Raw genomic sequence first — 15142 nt, forward strand, 5'->3', positions numbered from 1 at the left:
ACCTCTTGCGCTTTAATGAGTGAAACAATGTTGTCGCTGCTTGACATTGCTCTCGCATTGGAGGATAGTCAGCTGCTATTTCTGCTGGCTTGGTCAGGGCAGCAGCATAGCGGGAAAAACTGTCGACAGCATAGATTGCAGGGATTTCACTGTGTCCCTAATTTCACTGACCGTTTTCGTCAGCAGCTCAATTTGAGTCCGCTGATTTTAATTTTTCTGCACGACGTCATCATACTTAAGCTCGCATTTCGTCGTGCTCAGTGCTCAGATGATAGTCATCGGTTCTGGCCCCACGTCATCCTCGAAAACGTGGTTAATACGCTGGGTATCTTTGATGGTTTTGCGGCGCTTATGGCCGCATTTCTCCACATTCGTTATCTGGAATTGCTAAAATCGACTTTTAGAAAGCATTTTCTTAGTTTATGAAAGAAAAGGAAACTTAATTTAGAGGGTTGGTCGGCACAGAGTGTCTAAAACTTTGTTGACAAGTCACAACGTCCGGCGACAGACTGGTGGCAATACAAACCTCTCCTCCTAAAAGCTGGCAGTTGACAGTGGTGGTGAGAATTTTCTCTGGATAGGCATGGAGGCAGGTTGGTGGCAGTCCACTTTTTTTGAGTCTGAAAGAGAAGCATCTTATATCCACGGCAGTCAGATGCAAGGTGACCTGGGACTCTTGCATATTCTGATTCAGAGCATGCAGAATTATATCACTGTACATAAAAGCTTGGTGGGGGTGGTTGGTGTTTTTTAAGCCGGTAGGACCCTTTTAAGTAGTTAGGATCCTCCAAGTCTAATTGCTTGGTAGCTAGTGCTATTAGTAGACAAACTCCCGCATTAGCCGAAGTTGATATAACTCAGTAATAATATTCATCGATGGATCAGCTATTCAATTTATCTTACTGGGATTTTCAATCCTAAGACTTCCCACATCAGAACTAGGAATCGAAATCTTACTAAGCAATCAATGACTGTCTAACCTGATTCGATATTATTCAGAAAGTGCCGGGCACTGATAGCTTTCGTTGTTTTAAAGTTAATTATTTCCAGAGCTGGCTTTGTTGACTGCAGCGCAAGCTTTGCCAACTGTCACCGAAAATTGTTTCTGAGATCTTACTACTACTTATCGGAAAATCATAGACGATAGTCGCAGAGCTGAGATTTCAACTCCTTGGTCCCAGTGTCCTTGTCGGACATAAGCACCAATTGATGGATTGATGACAGAAATGAGTAAAATTGGGATTAAAACGAGGTGACCTTCACACTGAAGTTTTATCTGTTGCAATTCAGTTAGAAGATGCCAAAATCTTCGAATTTGCATATATTTTTAGTGGGATCATGATAACATTCTTTCACAGTCTCCACATCTAATTTCGTGGCTATGATTCTAATGTTATCGTTTACCTGGCATCTGCCGAAGCCATTTACAGCACGGGCAAAGTCTGTTAACACCTAGAACCCAAAATTTATTACCTCAATACTATTATTGACTTAATTTCGAACAACTTGAGTATGTAAATGGCATCATCGCTCGGCGTTGGCGCGCCGCAATCACAATTTCAATCGCGCAGTACTTGACAACGAACCTCTTCCTCTCCAAGATACAATTCATTACTTACTCAGTGTGCCGGGGCTTATATCAAAAATGTATAACTTGGAGGAGCATTAACCGAAAATGTCTGGTTCTTACGTTCAAGGCCAAGGTTGAATAATTCGTTTATTATTGTTGTGTGTAAGAGTTTGTATATATACAGCCACGTTCCGCCAATATACTTGCGTCCGTTCTTTATATCACCCCGTCCCACAAAAAAAAAAAAATTAAGCTCAGCCACTACACAGAATATCGCAAGCTGTGCGCGCTTTACTATTCAGCGGAGCTAAGTGTACTACTCGATTTTCGGGAGCTTCTCGGACCAAGCTGGAACTCTATTCACACCGGTGGTGGGTTCTCTGTTTTGGATCCAGCGAGGTCATCTTCCAACCAGTCCAGGGTGCTTAGCTCCGATCGGAATCTAGAAATTTGCATGAATTCAAATATTCAGATAATAGATATGTATATGCATATTTGACTACATTATTTTTGAATTAACAAAGCGGATTTGGGGTAGGCTTTAGCAGGCATTGTCATTACAAACGTAATTTGAATACACCCTATTCGAATAAATCTCTAAAGAAAGAACACTCAGGAGTTTGTGTTTCGAATGTTGGGATATTGCGTTCGTAGAAGAAAACCTCCTCCCAATTCAGTGGATATTCAATTGGGGAATCTATTAGGTAGATTTGCATCACAGTCTCCTCTAAATGTAATCAATAATTATTTCTAGACCCATTTTATTAGGAAAAGTAGTATGGCAGGTAGTGCAGACGATAATTTATGTGAAAGAACACAGTCTTCTGGCCTCTAGCCTTTGAGCTCTATTTTATTCCTTTACCCTCTGTTCTCTATAGAGTCTGTCCTTTGTCCTCTCTCCACTGTCCACTGCTCTCTATCCTTTGACTTCCAACCTTCCTTTTTTTTCCTTTTTTCTCTGTTCTTTGTCCTCTGTAGCCTATCCTTGCTCTGTAATCTGTCTTAATCCTCTGTACTGTGTCCTTTCATCATCATCATCATCAACAGCGCAACAACCGGTATGCGGTCTAGGCCTGCCTTAACAAGGAACTCCAGACATCCCGGTTTTGCGCCGAGGTCCTCCAATTCCATATCCCTAAAAGCTGTCTGGCGTCCTGGCCTACGCCATCGCTCCATCTTAGGCAGGGTCTGCCTCGTCTTCTTTTTCTACCATAGATATTGCCCTTATAGATTTTCCGGGTGGCATCATCCTTATCCATACGGATTAAGTGACCAGGCCACCGCAACTTATTGAGCCGGATTTTATCCACAACTTGACGGTCATGGTATCGCTCATAGATTTCGTCGTTATGTAGGCTACGGAATCGTCAATCCTCATGTAGGGGGTCAAAAACTCTTCGGAGGATTCTTCTCTCGAATGCGGCCAAGAGTTCGCAATTCTTCTTGCTACGAACCCAAGTTTCCGAGGATTACATGAGGACTGGCAAGATCATAGTCTTGTACAGTAGGAGCTTTGAACTTATAGTGAGACGTTTCGAGCGGCACAGTTTTTGTAAGCTGAAATAGGCTCTGTTGGCTGACAACAACCGTGCGCGGTTTTCATCATCGTAGCTGTTATCGGTTGTGATTTTCGACCCTAGATAGGAGAAATTGTCAACGGTCTCAAAGTTGTATTCTCGTATCCTTATTCTTCCTGTTCGACCAGGGTGGTTTGATGTTGTTGGTTGATTCGTCTTCGGTGCTGACGTTGCCACCATATATTTTGTCTTGCCTTCATTGATGTGCAGCCCAAGATCTCGCGCCGCCTGCTCGATCTGGATGAGGACAGTTTGTACGTCTCGGGTGGTTCTTCCCATGATGTCGATATCGTCAGCATAGGCCAGTAGTTGGGTGGACTTAAAGAGGATCGTACCTCTTGCATTTACCTCAGTATCACGGATCACTTTCTCGAGGGCCAGGTTAAAGAGGACGCATGATAGCGCATCCCCTTGTCGTAGACCGTTGTTGACGTCGAATGGTTTTGAGAGTGATCCTGCTGCTTTTGTCTGACCTCGCATATTAGTCAGGGTCAGCCTAGTCAGTCTTATTAAGTTCGTCGGGTTACCGAATTCTCTCGTGGCCGTGTACAGTTTTACCCTGGCTATGCTATCTTAGGCGACTTTAAAGGCGATGAAGACATGGTGCAACTGTTGTCCATATTCCAATAGTTTTTCCATCGCTTGCCGCAGAGAGAAAACCTGATCTGTTACTGATTTGCCTGGAGTGAAGCCTCTTTGGTATGGGCCAATGATGTTCTGGGCGTATGGGGCTATCCGGCCTAGCAAGATAGCAGAGAATATCTTATAGATGGTACTCAGCAATGTGATACCTCTATAATTGCTGCACTGTGTGATATCTCCCTTTTTATGTATGAGACAGATAATGCGTCGTTGCCAATCGTCAGGCATAAGTTGATGAACCACTTGGTGTAACTGGTCGCCTGCATATTTAACCAATTCGGCTGTAATTCCATCGGCTCGTGGCGACTTATGATTTTTTAGCCGATGAATTGCACAGACTGTTTCTCCTAAACTTGGTGGTGGCAGTATTTCTCCGTCGTCTTCAGTTGGCGGGACCTCCAACTCACCGATGTTCTGGTTGTTCAGTAGCTCATCAAAGTACTCAACCCATCGATTCAATATGTCCATTCGGTCGGAAATCAGACTTCCCTCCTTGTCTCGGCAGGATGAGCATCGAGGTGTATAAGGCTTCATCCTGCTGACTTGTTGGTAAAACTTCCGTTCCTGGTGCGGTTGCTCCCGGTACTTTTCGAGTTCACAGACTTGTTGGCTCTGCCAGGCTTCCTTTTTCCGTCTGTGAAGTCGCTTCTCCGCTAGCCGGAGTTCGTGATAAGTCTCTACGCGTACCCGCGTTCTTTGAGAATGCAACATTACTTGGTATGCGGCATTCTTCCGTTCCGATGCTAGCTTACATTCAGCCCCTTTCGCGGCTGGGGCCAAGTATGTTTGTGGTCATATCCATGATAACGTTCTCCAGGTGGTTGTGAAGATGATTTGTTGATGCTTCATCTCCAGGTCCTCTGTTGACTGCGGTTATTGCGGTATCCATTTCGCCCTTATAGGTGTTGTGGAGGTCTATGTTGTCGATGGCTTCAGTGTTAACTTTCACCTGATTGTCAGAAGGGATTCTGGGCGGTGTTGTTATTCGAGCTCGGAGCACCATACCGACGAGATAGTGATCCGAGTCTATATTGCCACCCCTATATGTTCTGAAATGCATCAAGGCTGAGAGGTGGCGGCGTTCGGTCAACACGTCTTGAATTTGGTTGAAAGTAGTTCCGTCTGGAGAGGTCCATGTTTGTTTGTGGACTGCTTTCCGCGCAAACCACGTACTTCAAACAACCAATTCGGGTGACGCTGCTAATTGAATAATCCGCAGTACGTTATCATTTTTATGTAAGCTATGGGAGTCAATGTATCGCCTGAATATGGGCTTCGTCCCTACTTGACTGTTAAAATCCCCAAGTATGATTTTGATATCATATCTGGGATAAGCTTCAAGGGTTCGTCCTATTGCCTCTCTGCCTTCTCTGACTCTGCAATCTCCTCTGTAGGGGAGTGAACTTTAATGAGGCTTATATTTCTAAATTTGTCTCGCAAACGCAGAGTGCATAGCCGTTCGCTTATATTTTCAAAGCCGATAACAGCAGGTTTAATTTTTTGGCTGACTAAGAAACCTACTCCGAGCACATGGTTTACTGGATGGCCACTATAATATATGGTGTAGCGGCTCTTCTCCGGGAAACCGAAATAATAATTTATAGACCCATTTTATTAGGAAAAGTAGTATGGCAGGTAGTGCAGACGATCATTTTATGTGAAAGAACACAGCCTTCTAGCATCTGCCCTTTGGGCTTTATTGTATTCCTTTACCCTCTGTCCTCTATAGAGTCCGCCCTTTGTCCTCTCTCCACTGTCTGCTGTTCTCTATCCTTTGACTTCTGCCTTCTATCCTCTGTCCTTTGTCCTTTTCCCTCTGTTCTTTGTCCTCTGTAACCTATCCTCTGTGCTCTGTTATCTGTCTTAGTCCTCTGTATCGTGTTCTTTGTCCTCTGCATTCCATCCTTTGTTTTCTGTCTGCTGTCCTCTATCTTCTGTTGTGTCCTTTTAAGGTTTTATGTAAAACAAAACCTTAGTAACATCGATTTACTGTCTATCTGTCTGGTGATGGTGGAAATCTCCCAAAGACATTGGTACTCATATTCCAGTGTGTGGGATTTTTACCTACTAAAACCACCCCCTAACTCCTGTCATCTTCCCCGCAGAACCACCACAGAATATTTCGTCGCGGGTTGGACATGGCGAAGCCCATCGATTGCATTCGCAATTGCGCCTTTCTTGCCTCCTCTGCTTCTCTTAATCGCCACTGAATTCGCCCTATCATGTCGTTCATTGCATTCCAGCTCTCCTGGCATGAAAGCATTTTTCCAATTAAATTTTCCAGGCCTTGTGTTTCTCCCAGTGTCTCCTTTAGACTCTTCCTTTTTCCAGCGAATCTAGTACAATGGAAGAAAATAGACTCCGGGTGCCCCGGAATACCGTCGCAGTTGGTACAGTTGGGTGAGCTGTCCAGTTTAAACCGATAGAGGTATTTACGGTAAGAGATCATTGTTTATCTCAACATGCGTTCTCTGCGTCCACACCTTGATGGTGGGAATCAAACTGTGGGTCCATCGACCCTTTTTCGCCTGTTCCCACCGTTTCCGCCACCTGCTTAACGATCCCTCTCTTTCGGCGTTTTTCATTTGCCGAGCAGTGGAAGAATCGGGTCCATACGTCCATACGTGCCATCTCATCGACCAATATTTCGATCGGAATCATTCGGCCACTGCATAGGCTGCTTCCTTCGAGAAAGTTCTATAACCGCAGCACACTCTTAGGGCGGTCTTTCTATACACATACACATCTTTTGAGCATTGCATGTGATATGCAATGCAGTTGACCAAACTGGCGCTGCGTAAAGCAGTATAGAACTCACCACTCTAGCTATAAGCAGTCTACGAGTGCATTGCGGCCCCCAACATTTGGCAGCACCCTTGTCAGGTTCATGCTACCATTGGATGCCTTGGTGCAAACATTTTGTAAGTTATGCTTGAAATTCAGCCTCTCATCTACCATCACTCCAAGGTTTTTAATTGCTTTCCCATTCTGGTACTGGCAGTGGTTTCCTTACGCCGCTTCGTGGTAAGGACCGCCTCTGTTTTATCCTGCGCGAGTGCAAGACCTGCATCTTTCAGCCACTTCTTTATAGCAGTGATTGCTTCGGATGAATATAATTGCACATCCGTCATATCTTTTGCAACAACAATCACCGCTATGTCATCGGCGTAACCCACTATTGTGGCCTCGCTAGAAACTGGAACATTGAGGACATCATTATACATGTTCTTCTTCTTCTATCTGTTAAGTAGCTGTCGGCTATCCCAGTTAAGTAACTGGATACACCAATTGCCGCCAAACACCTTCTTATAAGTTTCCAACTGGCAGAGTTGAACGAATTTTGCACGTCAAGGGTAATCACAGCACAATAAATGCTTGTGCCACCCCTTCCGTGCATCGCATTTTCAACTAAGCCAGTGACCAGTTTGATGGCGTCCACCGTTGATCTGGCCGTACGGAAGCCGAACTGCCGATCTGATAAACCTCCCAGACTTTTTACAGCCGGAAACAATCTATTGTAGATTATTTGCTGCAACATTTTCCCCTTAGTGTGCAATAGACATATTGGCCAGTAGGAAGGTGGTTCGGCAGGAGACTTGTCAGGTATAGGCAACAACACTAACCTTTGTTTTCTCCATGTCTCAGGAAAGCATGCTTCAAACAACTTTACGAACATGTCTACAGTCAACTTAAGGGCTTTATTTGGTATGGCGTCGTGGCCGGGCGCTTTGTTGTGTCCCAGCCTACCGCAAAACTCCAGTACTTCTTCCGTCGTTACCGAGGGTATTACAACCATATCTAAAGATGTCTGTAGACTGTAACCCCTTGTGTTCTCCTGAGGGAACAAATCCTGAACGATTTTCAGTAGGAGATCGGGACTGTCTATCTGTCCGTCACACGCATTTTCTCGGAGACGGTTATAGCGGTTGACATCAAATTTGGTGGAAAGGTGGGAAGTGTGAATGTTCACCCATACAGTGAGTTACATCCTTTTGCATCGAATTTAGTATGCAAAAGGGGGGTGTTAAGTTTTTTTCATCAAATATAATCATGTGGAGTATCAAATGAAAGGTCTCGTAGTACTTGCGGCGAGGGGGGAGTGGCGTCTTCGATGGTAGTAATGTGATTCGCGTTGAACGCGTTGAACATTGAACATTGAAGTCAACCGGAAGCGAGAAAAGACTGACCGAAACAACATTGGCTTGATACGCTAAATGGTGGTTTGTGAGCTTCTCGATTCTGGCAAAATAGCGCAAACTATCAAGACGAGTCAACCCCGCTTTTGAACAGAATAAACACTGAAGAAAAAGAAGCAAGAAACTGCAGGCATCATGATTTTATGCCGAGGTTCACCAGTTCGATATCCCCAAAAGCTATCTCGCGTTCCGCCCTATGCAATCGCTCTATCTGAGGTGTCATCTCTACTTTTCTTGACATGGATGTTGCCCTTATAGACTTGTTCACCTCCATCTTATGGAATAGATGACCTGTTTCTGATTTGCCTGGAGTGGAGCAAGGCATACGGGGCTATCCGGTCTAGCAAAACAGTGGAGTATATTTTATAGATAGTTCTAAACTATGGGAGCCGACCTGTCGTCTGCATACTGTCGCCCTCCCTACTTGGCTGTCAAAATTTTCACGTATGATTTTAATATTATACCTGGGACAGAGTCCGTTACACTATCTTCTGGAAGGAATCCTTCTCCGATTATACAGCGTTCATAAGGTCTATATTTCGAAATTTGGGTCACAAACCCATAGACCACAGCCATCTACTTGTGTCTTCAAAGCCGATAGTAGGAGATACTTTTGTTTCCCTCACTAAGAAACCTACTTTATGCACATGGTTTACTGGACGGTCGCTATAATATATGATGTAGTGCCTTTTCCTTAGGAAACCGATCCCTGCCCAGCTTATCTGAAGTAATGCTATGACATCAACCTGATATTTGGATAGTGTATCGGCTACTTAGCAGGTCCTATTATTGGCAGACAGTGCACTTTTTTGTGAGAAAATTGTCAAATTGTTCGTTCGTTTTCGTTAATGGGTCCGTCGTTGTTAAATTAATCCAGTTCGTCGCAGCTTTTTTGACTAAGTTTGTCAGCTTTACCCCCTTAAGAAAGAATTTCCAGCGGTCATCTTGAGGAGGTTTTTGGGCTATTGGTTCAGCAGAGGTTTTCCAGATTTTATACTCCATTCTGGAAACTTACTTTGGGGCCAAAACTAACCTTTGGCCGCCCCTGATAAACAATGAATTAATTATACCTATACCAGAATAGCCGGCGAGTGGTTTACCCTAGAACTATGTAGGGCTGAACAGTTGAGGAAGACGGCAATTTTCTTGGAAAATCATGGCGGGAGTTGAAGAACATTTCCTTGATGGTGCGTAGGTATGGTTGCTACACTATGCCTCACATAGAGGTCTATGGTAACCGCATATATGTATATATAAAGTTGCTTTGATGCCTTTTTGATGGGATGCGCGTTCTTGGGGTTTGGGGTTCTAGGCCACATTCCATCCCTAATGACAAATGATGACTGATAAAGTTTTGAAACGTTCCTACATCTTTGGACGGTTTACATCATAAGGTTGATGACAGATATCAGCTAACTCAACTGTAGCTGAGTCAATTTACAATAATAAACACGAGCGAGTTTAATAAGAAAAATATTATTTTACTGGTGCTCCATCACTCCTCTAAGCCTTGGTGGAAGTTGGACTTTGATGCCACAGACTATTATTGTCTTTGCTAAGATTCTTATCAGACTGGAGATAGTTGTTGTTTACAGGTAAACTTGTCTCTAAAATACGTCATTCTGATTTATTTACGTAAAGTGACTCTAGAATTTTTAATCAATCGCATTCAGTGCACTTCGATTTGGGTCGTTATCATGATAGAGCAAAGAGTACATTGTTTTATTTCTAAAAGAAAATTTAGACCATTCTGTTTATGATTTAATTATTGGTAAAGTTTCGGCAAACATCAGCGTCAGTTGCCTAATATGTTCTTTAAACTAAACCTTACCCTAATTTCAATGTCAATTTTATCCTAATTGTAAAACTTATTATTAAGGCTTATCCTATTCTCTGATAAAGGACTTCTTATACCCTTTACCATGATCCGCATCCTTGTCAAAATTGTTGAGGCGCTTTAATTGTTCTAAGGATTCGCGCATCATCCGTACCTGGTATTTTTGATCAAAGTTGGTCCTGAAATAAATATGCCATATGATCTCCGACGGCTGCATGTTCCACTTTTCCGGAATAATCGGTTCTTTTATGCAGAGATACTGCATTCTTTAGGCTCTTTAGGTTTCCCCAATAAACTCTTTGTCATATTGTCCTTTTTGAATCTTGTACATCCTGCTTGTTGTGCTTTCTAGGGCTTTCTCATACAAGAACCAAGAATTGTTAGTACAGAAACCAGGAGCTTGGACTTCCCAACTGCTGGCTTGTTGTATGTGTGTTAGACTCAACTCGATCGTTAACGATCTATGTGATGGCGTTACCACAGCGGAAGATGAAGTGTCTTACAAAACAGAACTTAACGCTAGAGCCACATCCATTGTTGGAATTGAGAAAACAATTCAGCATATCAGCTTAGAACCGACAGCCGCATATCGACCTCAACCGAGAGACGGGACTTTGTCATGTAGAACTTGAGTAACTAAAATGGGCTCATTCTACAGATACAAGTCTGTGAGCGCAGATAACATTATGCCTGTTCTCATAACAGCGCTTTATAGATTTTTGGAATATATCCGGTGCATGCTTGAAACAGGTTTACATTCCTATTACTTGGAGTGATACGAATGTGATATTAATTCCCAAACTAGGGAACCGATCTACATGGGCGCAAAAAGTTTACGAAATATCAGTCTAATTTCTTTCCTGGCAGCATGCCTACCAGAAGGGTTAATCCATCGAGAGAGCACTCTATGAACTCTCAGAAAAAATTAAAAACTCAATATCCGTAAGGCGCCTTCAATTATGCCTCTATTGCGACGTTTCGTGGCTTGGCAAGACAATATGGAATCGATCCATGATAATATATTGATCGGAGGAGGTCTATTAAGGCAGGATGTCTTAGGGGCTGTTTGCTGTTGCTGTTTGCAACCAAAATTGCGGGATCGCACCACTCGAATTTGCTCTTGAAGTTAGGTAGTATTATCAGCACTAAAGAACAGTTACTCACCAGGATGGTTTTAGGTGAGTACCCGTTATTTAGACCTAACCCCGCGTTCTTCTTAAGACACGGATTGATTTGATGACCACAGTCAGAACCCCGCTGTGACAAGTATAACGGTATCAGTTTATACTTAAAGCATGGCTCAACATTCATAATGGTGTATGGAAAACCTACCTACATCTCTAGAGGTTCTCATCAGTCATTTGGTTTTGGTCCGGTCGACAGGGTTGCTGCCCTGACTTCCTCCCTCTATCTTCGCGCACTAGCACTAAAGAACAGCGGCATATCAAGTCGGGTAGGGTGGGGTTGCCAGAAACTTGGCCGACTGAACGAAACATTCCTAATGTGAGTTCCAAGGCATTTGGACATCGCTGAGGAAGCTAATAGACTCGCTCGCCAAGGGTCTGGATCCACACTAGACTAGAGCCAGCTTTTGATATTCGGCCACCCATTGTCAAGCCAACTCTGGAAGTTGGAATAGCAAGGATTTTCCCGGGCCCACTCTAACCTAAAATTGATAGACCAGTAGCTTACTTCAAACTACAATTTTTATTAATCAGTGTAGATATATATTTCGGGAGCAACTTACCTTCATCAGTACAGGGGGGGGGGGGGGTAAGTTGCTCCCGAAATATATATCTACACTTAATAATAAAAACTGTAGTTTGGAGTAAGCTACTGGTCTATCAATTTTAGGCAACTGATCTTTGCGAGGGTTGGGTTGGACACTCACATGGTTGAAAGGTTTCCGAGGACACCTTCGCATTTTTGATCGTTTCTTTCCACCCGATCTATTCTTGTAGAAGGTCTTTCCTGAGTTTATGTAAGTTGCCATTGTTCAATTTTTCTATCACAGCTTCATTGTACTCCTCCTTGTCCATGATCACAATCGCATATTTCTTGTCCACATTTATGTTAAAACCGATTTTTCTTTGAAACCCTTGACGATGGCGCCTTCTTTATTTCTTTTTTGGTACTATTTTCCTTGGCATCATCTAGTATTATTTTGGCTAGAACTTTCCTTGTGTTTCGTCTGTTGGGCGGTATTGAATGGGCGCTTCGATGCCCACTATTATGTCTTGTGTGCGAAGTCTGCCTTCCCTTAGAGCGTAGATCATCCCTTTGTTGAGGAGAGTTAGTTGCTCCTCTGAGAAATTTCTTTTGGGTCTATTTATTAGAAAGTTCTTTATGTTCTCAACATTGTCATTTTTCGTCTCAGTGTTGTCCATATTGGAGATTGGCAGGACCTTCAGTTCTTTTGTGAGTATGGCTCGTTTTTTTTTCTCGTGTTGTTTGACTTAGCTATATTCTCCTTAACGGTGCCTTTACATTCTTCTGTAGCGCAAGCTACTTTCAGATATTGATGGTATTCCCGAAGGGTTGTACTATCTAATTTCCTGTAAAGTGATCAGGATCAGAGAGTATACAGGGGAAGCACGACTTGCATTAAAGAAAGGATGGGGAGCAAGAGAAATAAGATCATCAGTAGCCAAGTATATGGCAAACAGAAACCACAACATCACCATGGATAACTACGAGATGCTGCATATGGTATGAGGAACACGGACAGTGGGCATCCTAAAAAGTTTTTCGAAATCTCTAGACTACCTGAGCGAAAAAGGATTAATACCGAGTCCATCTGGCTCTTTCAGCCTAATTCAGAAATAATTATACATTAATCTGGAATTAATCAAAACCTCCGGATACATTACAATAAGAAAGTAGAGTTAAAAGAGGGACGAAGACGACTACGGTTTCTTACCAGCGCAGAAGCAACTCTTCAGACGCCGCCTCACATCTCCCTTGGGAGCAGCATGACCGAAACGGCTTGCAGATGTTATGCGCTCCCTTTTATAACTCGCAAAACACGACAAGAGTGCGAATTATATTTTATGTAAATCCGCTGCCGGCATCAAGTCGATGCGGACTTAGGACTCCCCAATTCCTAGAAGCTTTTGCTCTGAACTGTAGGCGGATTTACATAGACTATAATTCGCACTCTTGTCGTGTTTTCGGAATTATAAAAGGGAGCGCATAACATCTGCGAGCCGCTTCGGTAACCCTCAAACCCAATCCCAATACTTATCCCTTCCTAGAAACAGTCCCCGGAATCAGTGTCCACGATCCCGTGGTCTTAGTATTTCACTTCCGGATAGAGCCACTCGGCCCTCTCCTTCTTTAGTCCCATGATTTCCAGAAGGCGAACTGGAAACTCATTAACCGTACACCTCAATCCAAACTTGAACCTCTCCTCCTCCCTTCCAATGAAACAGTTTCCAACGATACTATAGATTGGACAATTCGTCAATACATTGAAGTAATTCAGTAAGTATGTGACGAACTGATACCTCCTCGATCCCTCAACTACCGGAACCTAATTTCTCTCCCAAATGATATCCTTGAGGATGTCAAATACAAACGTACCCTAAGGCGGAGGCTATTTAGAAATAGATACTGTCCGCAATCCTCTCCACTCCGTGATGAAATCCTTTCCTTTGGCAGGTTAATCTGCGATAGAATTTTAACCCTTTACACCAATCACCTCCACAATCGCCTCTCCAACATAGAACTGAACCCTGATACATTCAGGGAACTCAAAAGGACCTGTCCTCGTCCAGTCAAGTTCACTCAACAAATTACTATCCTTCCGGAAAATATTTCAACTCCCGAAACGGCCGATCACTTCCTTCAAGCGTACCATTGCACCCTCCACATTCGTGATCAACACTTCGAAAGTGTTGTGAGCGAATCCATAGAATAACTCCAATCCTCATCAACTTGTTGCCGCCCCAGTCTCAACCTAAACCTTTTCTCTCAACCCCTTATCCATCCCGATGAACATGATGATGTTTCTCCCATCCACTTTCTCAGCCCAAGTTCAGTGGAAGCTGTAATTGCAGCCTCCAAGAACAAAAAATCAGTGGGTCTCGACAAAATTCCTTCCATAGTGTTGAAAAAGTGCGCTCCCAACATTTCCTCAACGCCCACTTCCCCACCGGTTGGAAAAGTGCTCGCATTGTACCCATCCCAAAAAAAAATCTTAATCCGTTTAATCCTGATAGCTACAGGCCTATCTCTATCCTATCTTCCTCCACCAAAATTTTCGAGCGGGCCATTAAATCCCTCATAGACAAGCACTGTATTTCCAACAATACCCTACGTGAGTTCCAATCCGCCAACCGAACTAAACATTCGGTTGAGCACGCGCTTCTTGTCCTCAAGACAGATACAATTCTAGGCATCAATCGGAGGACACTCACCATAGCCTGTCTCCTTAACTTAAGGAAAGCTTTCGACTCCGTATGGCAATATGGACCCGCGTATAAGCTTTCTGAAATCCTCAATTTCCATCCGCACCTCTGTGAGCTAATTTTTAGCTTTCTAGATGGGTGGAAATCCTTAGTCAACATCCAGCAGCACCTTTCCTCGTCCTTTACTTGCATCGCCGGCATTCCTCAGGGTTCAGTCCTTTCTGCAACCCTTTTTGCGTGTTCACCGCGGACATCCCCAAACCAACTTCTCACCCGTGTTCTATCCGAATCCTTGAATACGCGGATGACCTAATCCTTTATATCGCCATCAAACACATCTCTCGGGGTGAAGCGCGTCTGAATTCTTATTTAGACGAACCTTACCATTATTTCACCCGTTGGAAACTCTCCTTAAACCCCGACAAATGCGAGACCATTGTTTTCCATGGAAACATGAGAATGACGACGAAAATGTGGAGTGACATTAGATCTTTGTCACTTACAATCCACGACGATCTCATTGCTACTGTAAAAGAAGTCACTTACCTCGGAGTGACAATGAATTCCCGCCTCTCCCACATTCCTTATATAACGATACGGGCAATTGGTACCTTCATGTCCTTGTATCCTATCCTTAAATGCAATATACCTACTTCAAAAAGGATAAAGTTATTTTGTTATAAGCAGCTTGTTCCCCCACTCCTTAGTTTCGGCTTCATGTTCTGGTCTGATTGCTCCCCATCCCAAATGGAACGACTCCGCCTTAAGGAGCGCAGGATCTTTCGCCACTGGGCGAACATTTTTAAAAACGAAGACCGCTGTAAGTAATTTCCAACCAGATCCTCTACGAGTCCTGCCAAACCCCACGTATCGATGCCTCCCTTGCCCGCCATGCCCTCAACTTCCTGGTT

The 15142-nt window shown here is 43.6% G+C and overlaps 1 protein-coding gene across 1 annotated transcript in view; it reads left to right on the forward strand.

Annotated features, from left to right (window-relative positions):
- The window catches only part of LOC119658005 (tRNA dimethylallyltransferase), a 280134-nt gene that overhangs the window by 50291 nt on the left and 214701 nt on the right, over positions 1-15142 (forward strand). The gene's annotated exons all lie outside the window — the stretch shown is intronic.

The sequence above is a fragment of the Hermetia illucens genome, chromosome 5 (assembly GCF_905115235.1).
Source record: "Hermetia illucens chromosome 5, iHerIll2.2.curated.20191125, whole genome shotgun sequence".
NCBI classification, from domain to species: domain Eukaryota; kingdom Metazoa; phylum Arthropoda; class Insecta; order Diptera; family Stratiomyidae; genus Hermetia; species Hermetia illucens.